This window comes from Elephantulus edwardii, unplaced genomic scaffold (assembly GCF_000299155.1).
Source record: "Elephantulus edwardii isolate Elephantulus edwardi_28Jun2011 unplaced genomic scaffold, EleEdw1.0 scaffold00020, whole genome shotgun sequence".
Lineage (NCBI taxonomy): Eukaryota > Metazoa > Chordata > Mammalia > Macroscelidea > Macroscelididae > Elephantulus > Elephantulus edwardii.
The window spans coordinates 16,859,862-16,872,059 of record NW_006399770.1 but is presented as its reverse complement, the minus strand read 5'-3'; the positions used below and the strand labels follow the sequence as shown (position 1 = coordinate 16,872,059).

The 12,198-nt window shown below is 37.7% G+C and overlaps 1 protein-coding gene across 1 annotated transcript in view; it reads left to right on the top strand.

Moving 5' to 3' along the window:
* Positions 1-12,198, top strand: part of OLFM3 (olfactomedin 3) — a 383,079-nt gene that overhangs the window by 261,530 nt on the left and 109,351 nt on the right. The window lies entirely within an intron of this gene.

Genomic DNA, 12,198 nt, shown 5'->3' with positions numbered 1-12,198 from the left:
GATATATGATTAGGTATTATTGTCATGACAGGAGTCCAAATGAAGGCTGCACAATGCAGGAGACTTGGGGAGAGGAACTGTACAGCAATAAAAGTTTTTCTTTTACTCATCAATGAGAAAAGTGAAGGGGGGCGCAGGAAGAAAAGTGCAAGAATGAATGGCTGGAAATCCTAAGTCTCTGTAAACTTTCATTAAAATTAATTTAAAAATGAAAAAATAAAAGTAGGTGACAAGTAGTGAAGTAGTGTCAATTCATCTTGTTGACGGCTTGAAGTCCTTCTATAGGGACTAGACACTCCTGATAGCATAGACAAAATATGAGACAAAATTCTGTTATTCTTTATTCTAATGAAAATTCCATCTGTACTTTGTCCAAGGTAGATGTGTTTATTCTTTTAACAGCCCATGTTATATTCAGTATTCATCTTCAATATTGAAAGGTATACATTCTTCTGCAGGCTTCTTTATTCACTGTCTAGATTTTGTAAGTCCATGAAGTAATAGAAAATGCCATGGCTTAGGCCATGCTGATATATCTATAAAGGAACAGCCTTGGAAATGTGACGGGGCCATTTTATTCTGTTATATGAGATCACAATGAACTAAAGCAAACATTGCTTATAATGAGTCATTTAAGAGGGGATGTTATTAATGTAAGGAAGAAAGATGATAATTAAGAGAATTGCCCTTGTGTAGTGGAGAAACGTGTAATCTAGTGCAGTGCTACTCAAGGGTTATTCCAAGAATATCATCAGTAGCATACCTTGGGATCCTGTGAAAAATAGAAATCCTTTGCTGTACCATGGAGCTAGTAAGTCAGTTACCTGGGTTGATCTAAGAATCCAAGACTTGAAGATAGGTCTATTGGTCTATGGCCTATTGGTCTAAAAGCCTATGTGGCTTAGTGGTAAGAAGCTGCACAACAATCCCAAAAGCATGCAATTCATATCCACCAGCTCCTGAAGAAGAGAAAATCTCCTCACATGTGATTTACTGTCTATGAATCGGCTAAAATGTCAGCTATGTTTTGGTTCTGACTTGAAGACACTCAACAGCAAAAATATTCAATATATGGTTTCACAATCTTCAGCATGTAAATTGAAGCTTTGTTGAGTTTTACAAAGGTTCCATTGAAGATCTTGCAAAGGTGAAGTTGCAACATCTTCAAAAACGTTGAGCTCACACCATTGATAACACTGATCCTGATGGAAAATGGCTGTTTGAGTTCGGCAGGTACACAGAAGTTGTCAGCTTTTCTTGCCATCCAAGCCAGTCTCTGCCTATATTCTTTCTAATAGTGCTTAAGATTTTCACAGATAAGCTCTCTCCTTGCCTTTTGAAACATCTTTTGGGAAACATCTTTGTCAAGCACTTACTTGATTTTTCTTAGTTCTGCTAATTCCTTTACTTTTTCTTAAGAGTTTCTGGTACTACAGGAGCTGTCTTTTGTTTCTCTTTGGCACCCTCTTTGGTTCCAGGTGGAAATTCTAATAAAGGAAAAGGCATACTATCTCAAGTCAACAAAAATTTAAAATTCTTACTACTGAATATGCTAATATTTGGTAAATTTACCTATTTGTCTTTCTTGTCAATATTTATTTATATGCTTATTAATTATTTATTGTGTAGATCTAACGTGAAATATTTTTTGTATAATAAAAAAAGATTGGTATCATAAAAAATCTAGTGAATAAATATATTAATCAGTATCTTTAAGCTTTCCACAGGCAAAATGCACTGTTGTGTGGAAGATTTATCTCCACTGAGAACATAAACGTAGTTGGGTTATAATTTCTGTCAGATTATTAAATTTACTGTTTATTAGTAGTATACTTTTTATAGAAATAACTGATTTTTAATTGTTATTTTTAAAGGAGCAGGTATTGGTAATCCTGTGTAGAAAGTGAAGTGTATAGCTTATGTTGAATTAATTTTTAAATGGGAGCTCTGGTGGCATAGTGGCAATAAGCTTCACTGCAATCCCAAAGGCATACAGCTCTAGGCGACCAGCTGGTTTTAAGACTGCATGTATCTGTTAACCATGCTTGCAATCCATGTAGAACACTAGGAAGGGATTCTTGGGCAGTGTAAATGAAGAAGCCCTTATCAACTGCAAAAACTTTTGGCAGTTCAAACCCATCTATATGCTTTGAATAGGCCCAGCAATCTTCTCACTAAAGGTTACATGAAAACCCTATAAAGCAGTTCTACTCCACACAAATGGGATTTTCCCGAGTCAACTCAATAATAAGTAACACCAACAGTACATATCCACTGATATCAAGTCAGTTCCAATTCATACTACTTCTCCACTTGGTTTCCAAGGGTGTAAATATTTATGGGAAGATACTGTTCATCTTTCTTCCCTGGAATGCCTAGGTGATTTGAACTGCCACACCTTCAGTCAGCAACCAGATACATTACAGTCCACACCACCAGGGCCATTGCAATAGTATTTCTTTCTTTCTCATTATCATCAAGTTGGTTCTGACTCACAGTTGACCCTCCAATGCATTTCTAAGTCTGTAGTCTTCAATTTGGGTTGAAGCTTATTATTAAGAAAACAAAGATTGTCACTACTGGGCCAATTGGCAGCACCATGGTAGATGGAGAAAAGATGGAGATTATTAACAATTATAGCTTGCTCGCCTCCACAATCAACACCAGCAATCAGGAAATCAAAAGACTAATAGCATTGTAAAATCTGCTGTAAGGGACCTCTCCAGAGTGCTGAAAAACCAAAATGTCAGTCTGGAGACTAAGGTGTGCCTAATCCAGGCCATAGTCTTCACAATTACTTGCTATTCATCAGAGAGCTGGACAATGACTAAGGATGGCCAAAGAAGAATTGATGCCTTGGAATTGTAGTGCTGGAGAAGAGTCTTGAACATATGATGGACTGCCAAGAAAGAGTCTCTCCTTGAAAGCTAGGATTTTGAAGTTGTCTCACATACTTTGGGCACATGGCCGGTAGAGACCAGTCTTTGGAGAAGGACATCATGCTTGGAAGGGTGGAGGGACAGTGCAGAGGAAGACCCTGGATGAGATGGATTGATACAGTAACTGGGCCAATGGGGTTACTATGTCAGAATTAGTGAGATTTGCTCAGGAAAGGGCAGGATCCAGAGCTGTTGTGCAGAGGGTCTCTGTGGGTCACTGGCACCTCGACAGCACATAACAACAACAACAAATCACACAGGGGGATACTGGCTGTCTTTTTTCTACAAAGTGCCTGTTGGATTCCAACTGCCAGCCAAATATGGTCTGTGTGTTAGCAGTGAAACTTTCTACAGACTATGAAACCAGAGTCCCCTTACACTGAAGCTTAGGTTAATGTGACAACATAAAATTAACATTATTTTTCTGGTGTGGAAACTTCTTATGTAGGACTATTAGCATTCACATAAACAACTCACAGATGCTATGCAAAACAAAGGACTCTAAATTCTCCCTAAAATCATATTTCTTCCTGTATTTATTCTTTAGCCAGCTGCATGACATCATTTTCATCCAAACCCCAAAACTAGAAGTCGTTCATGTAATTGCGTCTCTCTAACTTTCACATTTATTCAGTCACTAAGTGCCTGCTCTAACTCCAGCCTCTAAAGAATCTACTGTTATGAGAATCCCACTCACAGTTTCTCATTCTAGGACTGCGTAATTTTTTACTTAAATTATGAGTATATCCTTTTGTGTGATGTTAATTTTTCTGCAATGCCATGCCCACCCGTACACTCTGCTACTTAATCCTACATGATCAAAATGTGAAACTACTGAAAAGTCTAAACATGTAATTAATTATTTCCACTGCCTTGTTTAAAACTGCTGAATTACTTATGAGAGAAAAAACGTCTTGAATGGTTTTGGAATACTCAGATTTGGTTACTGTCAGTCTCAGCAACCTTGTCTCTTTTAACTTCCTCCATCATCTCATACACTATGTTGTAGGATGCTTATACTCAGTGGGCTACTTGCCCTGAACACAGGCTCTTATTTCTTCAGAAAAGAAGAATCCCTTCCTGCCATGTGCAAACTAGGTCTCAATAATTACAATCATTTCACTAGATTGATTGTAAAAGAGCACTACGAACTATTAAACATTTCACCTTATAGTTCTTTTATCACAAGTAATAATCATCATAATACAAACTTTCATTTCAATATGACCTTTAGCTTTTTCTGTAGATGGTATCTTTGATATCATTCCAAAACTCACCTAGTCTGATTATTGGTGTCCAGTGACACAACCAGATTCCTAAGATGGTCTTGAAATTCAAATGAAATATATTCAAGACTGTATGTTGATTCCTATAGACTTATTTTAATTTTCTTCCACCTCAATTTGAGCTTGCATTTGAGTAATTGATGATCTGACCCACAGTCCCATTGCTGGCCTACTGTTAACTGCCAATATGAGCTTCTCTAATGATTCTTTCCAAAGATATAGTCAATCTGGTTCCTGTGGTGCCTGTCGGGTGAGATCCATGTACAAATTCATTGTTTGTGTCTTAAGGTATTTGCAATGAATCAATCATTGTAAACACAAAATTCAATCATTCTGTTTCCAGCTTCATTTTTATCACCAAGCCCATATTTTCCAGCTACTATTCCTCCTGTTAAATGTATCTTGTCTGAAAGCAGGGAATACCACAGGAATGTCTATTTGTTTCATTGATTATGCAAAGGCGTTTGACTGTGTGGATCGTAACAAACTGTAGCTGACTCTGAGAATGGGAATCCCAGAACACTTGATTGTTCTAATGCGAAACCTATACTTGGACCAAGAGGCACTTGTCAGAACAGAGCACAGAAACACAGCACGGTTCAATACTGGGAAGAATGTACAGCAGGGATGTGCCTTTTCTTCATACGTTTTCAACCTGTATGCAGAACAGATTATCAGAGAGTCTGGGCTCTATAAGGAGAAACAACAATCTACATTATGCAGATGACACAACCCTGCTTGCTGAAACTGAGGAGGACCTGAAGCACTTGCTGCAGAGGGTCAAGGATTGCAGCCTTCAATATGGATTGAGGTTCAATATCAAGAAGATAAAGATTCTCATCACTGGACCAATTGGCAGCATCAGGATGGATGGTAAAGAGATTGAGATTGTTCACAGCTTTAGTTTCCTTGGCTCCACAGTCAACATTCTTGGCACCAGACGCCAGGAAATTTAAAAGTGTATTGCAATGGGAAAGTCTGCTGTTAAGGACCTCTCCAAAGTACTGAAGAACAGTGGTGTCTCTCTGGAGACTAAGGTGTGTCTGATACAGGCCACGGTCTTTGCAATCATTTGTTATACATCAGAGAGTTGGACAATGACTAGGGAGGATAGAAGGAGAATTGATGCCTTTGAGCTGTGGTGCTGGAGAAGAATATTGAGGGTACCATGGACTGCTAGGAAAACAAACAGATTCATTCTGGAGAGGGTTAAACTGGGCTGCTCCCTGGAGGCAAGGATCCTGAGGCTTCATCTGACATACTTTGGACATGTTGTAAGGAGGGACCGACCCTTGGAGAGGGACAACATGCTTGGGAGGGTGGAGGGATGGAAGGAAGGAAGGCCCTCTATGAGGTGGATTGATTCAGTGACTGGGGTAATTGGAATGAGTGGATAGGAGACTGTGTGACTGGCACAGGACAGAACAGAGTTTAGGACTGTAAGCGACTTGATGACACTGAACAACAACAACATTCCTCCTTCGCTGTTTCTTCATTTGAATTTCAGTCACCAATTATCATTAACTCATCTTGACTGCTTATTTGGTCAATTTCAGACTGCAATATTTGGTAAAACTTTTCCATTTCTTCCTCTTTGGCTCCAGAGGTAGAAGCATATGTTTGAATAATAGTCCTGTTAATGTGTCTTCCTTGTATGTGTATGGATATTACCCTAGCACTTACAACACTTTATTTCAAGATAGAACTTGAAATTGACTTTTTGACTGTCAAAGCAATATAATTCTTCTTCTCATTTTCATTCAATGCATAATATTCCATATAGTGGCTGTTGTGTGGACAGAGAAAAGGAATACTGGATGGTTTAAAATTGAAAATGTAGTGCATCAAGATTGTATTCTCTCTCTACCTATTCAATATGTATGCTCAGCAAATTGTCCAAGAAGATTGACTCTATGAAGAGAAATGTGGCATCAAGATTAGAGGGAAAATCAATATTCTGCATTATGGAGCTGACACAACTTTGCTTGCTGAAAGTGAGGAGGACTTGAAGCACTGGTTGCAGCTTTCAGTAGGGATTGAATCTCAATGTCAAGAAAACAAAGATTCTCATGCCAGGACTGATAGGTAACATCACTGTGGATGGAGAGGAGATTGAAACTATTAATATTCATCTTGCTTGGATCCACAATTAACACCGTCGGTGCCAGCAGTCAGGAAATAGGGAGATATATTACACTGGGAAAATCTGCAGTTAAAGACTTCTCCAAATTATTGAGGAGTAGTGATGTCAGTTTGAGGACTAAGGTGCACCCAATTCAGGCCATAGCCTTTCTGATCACGAGTGATGCATCTTAGAGCTGGACAGTGAATAAGGATTATGGAAAAAGAATTGATGCCTTAAGTTGTGGTGTTAGAGAAGAACACTGAACATCCCACGGAAGGTCAAAAGAACACACATATGTATCTTGGATAGGGTACAGCCAGAGTGCTCTTTGGAGGCAAGAATGATGAGGCTTCACCTCACATATTTGGGCATGTTGTTAGGAGGGTTGAATCGTTGGAAAAGGATGTGAGGAAGGCTGGAGGGTTGACAAACAAGAGAAAGACCCTCAACCAAGAATTCACACAATGTCTGCTGCAATAGGCTTCTGTGTGTCAAGAAGTGTGAGGATGGCACAGGATAGAACATGGTTTATTCTTTTGTTTACAGAGTCTCTATGAGTCATACTTGACTTGATGGGATCTAACAACACCCCAATATGTCTAGTGGAACTTGTTCTAAAAATATTATATTATAGTTTTTATAGTGTTGTAAACATCCTTGAATCATAAACCTTCACTATTGTTCTCTTTCAGCTTTATACTATAATTATTAGTGTCCCTGGGTAATTGCAAGTAGCACTCAATTTAGATCATTGTTTATTTTTATTATGTCTTCCTTTCTTTTTAATATGCAAATAGCAATGTTCCTTCCCCCTGACATTCAATCCTATATTCTTCTAAAAATGCTATGATTTTGTTGACTGATAGTTCATTAATAAGTATAATTACCACCTGCCACATTGCAACATAAATTATCTAGTAATTGCATGTGTATTAGTTTTCAACTTCAGAAACCCGTAAAAAGATTCCTCCCTTCTTGATTAAGATCAGATGGAGTTCCAGCTGCATTTTTTCGCAATTAGTTTTATAAATCTACTTTTTGTCTTTGCATATTATGATATCATTGTAAAATTTCTCAATTACTTTTATTAATTCTAATTTGTTGTTGTGAGGTGTCACTGAGTCAACAAAGACTCATAGTAACTACAAGAACAACCAATAAGAATCTGTTCCTATGAAGCACAGTCCTGAGATCTCTCATGCTGAAGTTCATTGTTACAGTCACTGTCAGTCAGGGTCTTTTGCTGACTCTTTTATCTTTCTAGAATGATGTCATTTTACAGGGACTCTCTCTTCCTGATAACATGCTCAAAGTATGTGAGACAAAGTTTCATTATCATTGTCCCTAAAAAGCATCCTGAATACACTTACTGCAAGACAGACCTCTTTGTCTTTTGGCAGTCCATAGTATATTTGATAATCTTCTCCAACATCACAATTCAAAGTCATCAGTTCAGGTTCTTCTTTGAGCTTCTTCACTCAGTGTCCTTTTTTTTTAATATATATGTAGGAAGTGACGGAAAATACCATTGATACCACACTTTAATTTTTAATTTTTGCCCTTTAACACTTTTGAGAGTTATTTGACAGCAGATTTGCCCAATGAAATATATCTTTTGACTTCTTGACTACTGCTGTTATTGTGCTAATGATGACTCCAAATAAAAGGAAGTAGTTGACAATTCCAGTGTTTTCTCCATCTATCAAAATGTTGCCTATCAGTACAGTGGTTAGAACTTTTGTTTTCTTATTTTATTAATATTTTTTAATTGGTTTGCTTACAAAGTTCAGTGTACATTGTGTTTCACATTGCTCCATTCACACTATGTTTAATACAATCATTCTCATGCATCATTTTTCATAAAATCCATCACCATTGGACCTTGTCCATTCTTACCCTTTTTGCCCAGGTCCTTCTCCTTTCCTTGCCCCTACCCAACCCACCAAAGTGTGCATCCCTACCTATCCTCACCCATCCACTCCCATCCCACCACTCCCCTTGAATTCTCATACATATTTTAATAGTTGGTGTTGTTATGTGCTTTTGAGTCACTTGAGACTAATAGAGACCCTATGTACAACAGCCCTCAAATCTGTTCTATCCTGTGCCAACTTTATTGTCTCTGACGCACCCACCTTCATTACCACAGTTACTGAATCAATCCATCTCATCCATGGTCTTCCTCTCTTTCTCTGTCTCTCCACCTTTTCAAGCATAATGTCCCTTTCCAAGGACTGGTCCCTTCTTGCACCATGCCCAAAGAATGTCAGACGAAGCCTCAGAATTCTTGCCTCGAAGGAGCAGCCTGGTTTCACCCTCTCTAGGATGAACCTGTTTGTTCTCTTAGCAGTCCATGGTGTATTTGATACTCTTCTCCAGCATCACAGTCCATGGTGTATTTGATACTCTTCTCCAGCATCACAGTTCAAAGGCATCAATTAGCTTTCTATCATCCTTAGTCAGAGAAGTCCCTGACAGTCAAGTTTCCCAATGCAATTCATCTTTTGATTTCTTGGCTGCTGGTACGAAGGGTGTTAATTGTGGATGGAGCCAAGCAAACTAAAGATGTTAAAAATGTCAATTTCTGCACCATCTGTCATAATGATGCTATTTGGACCAGTGATGAGAACTTGTTTTCTTGACGTTGAGCTTCAATTCATATTGAAGGCTGCAGCCTTTGAACTTCTGCAGCAAGCACTTCAGGTTCGCCTCAGTTCCAGCACGCAGAGTTCTATAATCTGCATGATGCAGGTTGTTGATGACTCTTATCTTTCTGTTTTTACAATAATGGTCTTATGCAGTGTTTGTCCTTATGAGATTGTGTTAGTTCAAGCAACATAATGCTCTTTAGCCTCTCACAAGTTACATAGTATTTTTCAAAATCTTTGCTCCTGTGTGCTGCATAGTATGTCATTGTGGAATGTATTACAATTTTTTAATCTATTTGGTTGTGCTGGACGTTTGGGCTGTTTCCATGTTCTTTCCATGGTGAAAAACTCTGCTGTGAACATTGGAATACAAATATCTGTTTGTGTCTCAGTTCTCATTTTCTTGTGGTATAATCCCAATAGTGAAAGAGTGGGTTATAAGGAGTTTCTGTGTTCAACTTTTTGAAGAAATGCCAAACTGTCTTCCAGAGTGGTTGAACTATTTTACAATCCCATCAACATATATAAGAGCTTATATTATGTCACATCCTCTCCAACATTAATTACTTGTTCTCCTACTTAATGTTGCCACTGCTACTGGAATGAAATGGTATCTCATTATGGTTTTGAGTTTCATTTCTATTATTGCCAATGATTTTGAGCATTTCTTCGTCTGCCTGTTAGCCATCCAAATATCTTTCTCTTTGAAAAGTCTTTTTACATCTTTTATCCATTTTGTAATTGTGTTATCAGTCTTTTCTTCTGGAGGCCCTGTAGGATTGTATAGACATTTGATAATGAGATCCTGGTCTGAAATGGTATTTAGAAATATTTTTTTCCCCCCAGTCCATAAGTTTTCTATTCACTCTATTGGAAAAGATTTTGATGAACACAAGGATTTAATCTGTAGAAGGTTCCCATTCATCAATTTTATCCTCTTTAGTTTGAGCATTTCTGGCTGTGTTTGGCAGTCTCTTTATACCATAGACTACCCTCTAAGCTTGATCCCAGTTTGTCTCTGATGAACTTTACAGTTTTGGGCTTCAGTCCCAGGTCTCAGATCCACCTTGAGTTTATTTTTGTATATGGTGTGAGATATGGATCTTGTTTCAGCTTTCTGCAGGTAACGGTCCAGTTCTGCCAGCACCATTTGTTGAAGAATTTGTCATTTCCCCATTTGATAGGTTTTATTTCCTTGTCAAAGATCATTTGACCATAGATAGCTGGCTCCATTTCTGGGTTCTCATTTCTGTTCTATTATTCTATGTGCCTGTCAATAGTACCATGCTGTTTTGATTACTACCACCTTATAGTCAGTTTTGAGGTCAGAGAGTAGTATGCCTCCCACTTCATTATTGCTTTTCAGAAGTGCTTTGCTTATTTAGGGTCTTTTTCCTTTCCAGATAAATGTGACAATTTCCCTTTTGGTCTCCTTGAAGAATGAATTTAGTATCTTTATTAGAATTTTGTTGAACATGTAGATTTCTTTTGGTAAGATAATTGTTTTGAAAATATTTAGTCTTTCTATTTGCAAACAGGGCACTTCCCCCCCCCCCATTTCTTTAGATCTTTTATTGTTTCTTGCAGATATGTTCTGTAGTTTTCTATTACAGATCTTTTGTATGTCTAAGTAAGTTCACTCCCAAGTATTTCAATTTGTAGTTGTCTATAGTAAGTGGTATAGCTTTCTTAGTTTTCTTCTCTGTGTTTTCATTGTTGTAGACGAATCCCACGGATTTTTGGATATTGATTTTGTATCTCGCAACCCCACTAAATTGTTCCACTCACTCTGACAGGTTTTTTGTTGGTCCTTGGAGTTTTCCATGTATATTATTCTTGATGTTGAGATGTAATCCATATTGAAGTCTATAGTCTTTGCTATGCTTCATTAAATGTTTCAAGTCCTCTTCATCCTCTGCAAGGAAGGTTGTGGCTTCTGAATGATGCAGGTTGTTGATTTATCTTCCTCTATATCTGATGTCACTTTCTTTTTCATACAGTCTTGTTTAGAAATAATTTTCTATGCATACAGATTGAATTGTTATGGAGAAAGTTTAGAACTCTGAGAAGGGTCTATCCTGATTTTATTTTTAAATTCTATGTGTACTTCCTGCTAAATTTAACATTTAAACTCTGGGGGTTTGTACGTATAGGCTTCTCATAATTTTTGATAGATATAAAAGCAATGTTTTTGGACACTGTGCTTGCATAGTTGTTGGGGTTTTTTGTTCCATCGAGTCACCTGCCTGCCCTGTCTTGAGCCAATCTCAACTGATTCTGATGCACCAACCCCATTGCTCAATCCATGTAATCCAAGCTCTTCCTCTCCTGTGCTATCCTTCACCCTTCTGAGCATGATGTCCTTCTCCAAGGATCAGTCCCTCCTGGCCTTGTGAATGACCAAAATATGTGAGGTGGAGCTTCAAATTCCTAGCCTCCAAGGAGAAACTTGGTTTCACCCTCACCAAGACAGACCTATTTGTGTTCTCGGTGGTCCATGGTATGTTCAAAACTCTTCTCTAGCATCACAACTTGAAGGCATCAAGATCTACTACAATAAATTTATGAATTTTAAAGGGTAAAAATGGAGTCTAGATAGATGTAGAGATTTGAGAGGTGTGTTAATGTCCACTTTAATTTAAAGCTGTTCTTGAGAATAAACAGCACATACATCTCTGTAAATATATGGAGCGTTCAATTTTTTAAGATTTTTTAAAAATTTCTCAAAATTGTTTTTATTTACATATATTTTTAATTTTATATTGACTCATATATTGCATTTCATTCATGTACATTGTGTTTCATACATTCCTTTATTCACATTGTGTTTCGTGTGATCATTCTCATACATTGCATTTTATTAAACCAATCACTATTTATGTGTGATCACTATCATCCCATCTTTTCAGGTTTCATCTGGATCTTTCCTAATTCCTTTACCCCTCCCTCTGCTAATCAAACTCTATGACTCTATAATTCTTCCCCTCCCTACCTTCACACCCCACTAATTCATTACTTCTTCTTTTGGACTTTTATACTCAGGATAGTACAGGTTTCAGATATCCTGTTAATACGGTCACTATGAGTCATATGTCCGACAAAACTTCAGAATTCTTGCCTCCTGGGAGCAGCCTGGTTTCACCCTCTCTAGGATGAACATGTTTGTTCTCCTAGCAGTCCAAGGTATATTGAACACTTTT